The 4672-nt window shown below is 49.7% G+C and overlaps 1 long non-coding RNA gene across 1 annotated transcript; it reads left to right on the plus strand.

The window, feature by feature from the left end:
• Positions 1-516: 516 nt before the first annotated feature.
• On the plus strand, positions 517-4080 carry LOC119470598. The gene is made up of 2 exons (XR_005199543.1): positions 517-748; positions 3753-4080. It is a non-coding gene; the product is annotated as an uncharacterized LOC119470598 (long non-coding RNA).
• Positions 4081-4672: the final 592 nt, after the last annotated feature.

Below are 4672 nucleotides of genomic sequence, written 5' to 3' on the forward strand. Positions count from 1 at the left end.
CTTTGGAATACTCCCTGCCCTTCCGTGGACCTCCCTTATAGCTCCCTAAGGAGTTGGCTGTAAGAGGCTTACATGTGGTAGTGTACATGAAAGGCTTTTCTTTCCTGGCTCGGCTCCAGGAGGGATGACCTACTGCAGACCAGAGGCCCTGGCTGCGAACCTCCCTCCTGCTAGGAAGAAGCACATTGCCGTCATTCAGTCTCTTGTGAGTTGGATTATTCGGAGTCTGTTTGCCAGAGTCTGAGCTCTAGAAGGGATGAGTGACTGGACTGGTACCATTGCACTATGCCGACCCTCCTCCCAGCTGCAGAGCACTGCCAAGTCCCATTCTCCATGACAGCCTTCTTGTGTTGACACCGTGTTCTCCTCTCTTTAAAATAACAACCTTTACTTGACCCTGCCACCCAGGAACTTTCCTCTGAGATTCTCCCAGTCTATACAGAGGGCAGACGTGAGTGCAGGCTGTAAATCAGGAGCCCTCATGACTCTTAGATCCATTAATCCATCAGGAGAAGATTAGCTACCTCTTAGTGTTGAGGGAGGGACCAGAAATCCTCTCACAGGATTGACTAATGGCTCAGGAACCACATTTGATACAACTCACGACTCAGCACTTACTGTTGTGACCCTCAGGGGCTTACGGACACCAGCATCCTTCTCTGTGCCTTACATTAGCAGCCGCACCCACACCCCAAATCCAGTGAAAGGAATCTGCTTCCTGCTTCGCCTGTCCTCAGATTGGGTCTGGGTAACATAATAATAATGAGTTGTTAAGGAGAAAATGAGCCACAGCCATAACCTGCAGGATCCAAATATTCCAGATTGGGAGTTCTTTAAAAGCTAGGGCCTCCTTTGTCCTGGGACTGGACATAGAAACCCACCCAACACATACATGTAGGATGGATGGTTGGATAAATATGGATGGTGGATGGGTGGGTGGGTGGATGGGTGGATAGATGGATGGATGGATGGATGGATGGATGGATGAATGGATGGATGGATGGATGGATGGATGGATGAATGGATGGATGGATGGATGGATGAATGGATGGGTGGATGGATGGATGGATCGATGGATGGATGGATGGATGAATGGATGGATGGATGGATGGATGGATGGACAGATGGATGGATGGACGGATGGATGGATGGATGGATGGACGGATGAATGGACGGATGAATGGATGGATGGATGGATGGATGGATGGATGAATGGTTGAATGCGTGGATGGGTGGGTAGGTGGGTGGATGGATGCATGGATGGATAGATAGATAGGTAAGTGGAGGGATAGATGGGAGGATGGGTGGATGGATGAATGGTTCAATGGATGAATGGATAGATGGATGGGTGAATGGATGAATGGGTGGGTGTATGGTTGTGTGGATAGATGGGTGGGTGGATGGGTGGGTGGCTGAACGTGCGGATGGGTGGATGGATGGTTGAATGCGTGGAAGGGTGGGTAGGTGGGTGGATGGATGCATAGATGGATGTATAGAAAAATGAATAAATTAATTTCTGGACAAGGAACATAATTTTTTTTTTTTGAGATGGAGTCTCACTCTGTTGCCCAGACTGGAGTGCAGTGGCATGATCTTGGCTCACTGCAACCACCGCCTCCCAGGTTCAAGTGATTCTCCTGCCTCAGCCTCCCTAATATCTGGGACTACAGGCACCTACCACTATGCCCAGCTAATTTTTGTATTTTTAATACAGGCAAGGTTTCACCGTATTGGCAAGGCTGTTCTGGAACTCCTGACCTCAAATGATCCACCCACCTCGGCCTCCCAAAGTGCTGGGATCACAGGCGTGAGCTACCACGCCCGGTCAAAGGAAGGTTTTTTCCTACCCACTCCCTAAGTTTGTTGTAAGAATAAAAGTAGACAATACAAGTAAAAGGGCTTTGCCTACCTATACAGGATTATACCAATGAAAGGAAGTATGGCTCAAAAGAAAATGGTTTCTTCAGTTGAACTTAGGAAGTGCTTCTAGGAGAACTCATGGACTCGAAATTACTTAAGGAATTCCCTTGAGGGACAGCATTTTCTGGGTTCTTTAGAGGCAGAATTCAGCACAGTGGAGGCCGCGTAGTAGGAGCCATTTCACTTTGGACAAGAGGAGCATCTTTGGACAGCTCCCTCCCTGGGAGTGATGCCTGGTCCCTTCTACACGTGGTTTTCAGGTCTATGCCAGTCTCTCCTACAAGTTTGTGAGCTTGTCAAGGGCAGGTGCTGTGTCTCAAACCTAAAATCCACCTCTTCCTCAGTGAAAATGAGGCATTCAAAGTCTGCTACAGCGATTTCAATAAAATAAACAAGGCCGGGTGCAGTGGCTCACGCCTGTAATCCCAGCACTTTGGGAGGCCAAGGCAGGTGGATCACCTGAGGTTAGGAGTTCGAGACCAGCCTGGCCAACATGGTGAAACCGTGTCTCTACTAAAAATACAAAAATTAGCTGAGTGTGGTGGCACATGCCTGTAATCCCAGCTACTTGGGAGGCTGAAGCAGAAGAATCGCTTGAACCCGGGAGGTAGAGACTGCAGTGAGCCGAGACTGTGCCACTGCACATCAGCCTGGATGACAGAGAGAGACTCTGTCTCAACGCCCCACAAAATCATAACATTAAAAAAGAGTTTATGATGAACACATAACCTTCTAAAATGACAGCCCTGCAGAAATGATAGAGTGAAACACTGTGTACAAGGTGCGTCCTTGCACATCTTCGAATTAAGAGATTGACATTTGAAGTGGCACGTTCCCCATTTTAGCCATATTGTTAAGATGGACAATGAGTTTGCATGACTGAGAGAGGGCAGCAGAGAAAAGCAGGGAGGTGCAAGGTGGGCTGTGACCCGCTTCGGTCGGTGAGATCACTTATACAGAGAGCCAGTGCAGGAGTGGACAGGTGAAAATGCCCAGTCGACAGCGGATTATGGCGATGGCGGTTTGGGGTGCACCGTCCTCACTCTGTGGCGCCTGAAGCGTGCATCTTTGGTCCTTGCACCCCTCTTTTCTCTTTTCCTTTTCCCCTTCTGCCTGTGCTTCCTCTCTGCTTTGGATGGGAACTGGGAGGAGGTGGGAGTCCAGGGCAGAGCTGGCAGAAAGAGCAGGAATCCAGGCTCAGACGTCCTCTGCCCATTTTTCCTTCCCGCTATCAGCACCGGCCAGCCAGCCCACAGCTGCCAGTGATGCGAGGTCTGCTGTCTCTCAGGCATGCAAAAGGATGTAGTGCCATCCTGGACTGGGGAAGGGGCCCTGGACTGGCAGTCAGACAGGACCACGGAGGGAAGGGGGCGCAGCTGTCACCAGCACACGTGGGTTTGTCCTCAAAGCACCTCCCACACCTCCCGGCGAGGCAGCAGGCCACCCGCTGCAGGGCTCACTGGGGGACAGAGCGAGGGAACACAGCGGCAATTTTTATGCATGACAGCTCTATGAAAAGGGCATAGCATTTACGTTAGCAAATTTGAGACTGGGGATTGGTGAACTGACCAAAGTCAGTGAATATCGAGGGTTAAGCAACAGGCCCCAGAGTTACCCACCCGGATGCAGAGTGGCCCGTGACACCCTTCTGAAAGGACAGGCGGGGGGTCAGGAGGCACTGGCTGCATTCGAATTCCTAATATCACAGTTTCACACTTCGGGAATGAACTGAGACAGTGCCCGGGAGCTGGAGCCCAGATGATCTCAAATTATTACGGAAATCTCTGCTGTGTCGGCTGCTTTCCAAACCTGCTATTGTGGCCATTCCTCAGGGGACTAACCGTTAGACAAACCAGACATGGGGGACCAAGGGACGTCCCGTGAGGCCTGCAGTGACTCAGAGCCCACCTCCAGCTCTGGGGAATGACTCCGGGCACTGCCACCTCGCCCGGCTCATGGTTTGTATTTTTAGTAGAGATAGGATTTCATCACGTTGGCCAGACTGGTCTTGAACTCTTGACCTCAGGTGATCCACCCGCCTCAGCCTCCCAAAGTGCTGGGATTACAGGCCTGAGCGCCCGCACCCAGTGCATGTCATTGTTTTTAATAACTATACTGAAATTTCCCTCAGGAATAAAGTTTTGCCTAGTTCAAAAACTACAGCCGTCCCTTTGCTCCGCAGCCTTGCCCTTTCTTTCTGGCCATGCATTAACATCCACAGCCCAGAGACCCCAAGCAAAGGCTGCAAAGTCACGGGGGCTGTCACCTCCACGAGTGTGGGCCTAGCCGAAACCAAGGGGTCCACCTGAGTCAAATGCTTCAGCATCGGGTGACGCCTGCTTCTACAGAGTGCCAGGTGACATGGCTTCACAGGCCCTTATTCAAACTCCTCCTTGGTTTTCTTCATTTTCTATTAGTTATAACAACCTATACTGAAATAGAATTACCAGTATCATTTCTGAGATGAGCTTACCTGGTAATATCATCACAAATTCCATGTCCTCCAAATTTTGCAGTTTCTATAGGGCCCTGGGCTCTCAGGCTGTGGTTTCAAGAGTTAGACATTTACCCTCATGCTGACGGCTTCTGGTCTTCTTGGAATTTCTTCTGAGAGACTCAGAAAAAGAGCTTCTGCCTCTTTTGGTTAGGGAAAGACAAGCGTGGAGAAACGCCATTCCATTTTCCTGCGTACCTGATTGTTTCCAAGTATTTTAACTTTGAATTTTTTTTTTTTTTTTTTTTTTTTTTTTTT

Source organism: Cebus imitator, unplaced genomic scaffold (genome assembly GCF_001604975.1).
Source record: "Cebus imitator isolate Cc_AM_T3 unplaced genomic scaffold, Cebus_imitator-1.0 Scaffold36, whole genome shotgun sequence".
Lineage (NCBI taxonomy): Eukaryota > Metazoa > Chordata > Mammalia > Primates > Cebidae > Cebus > Cebus imitator.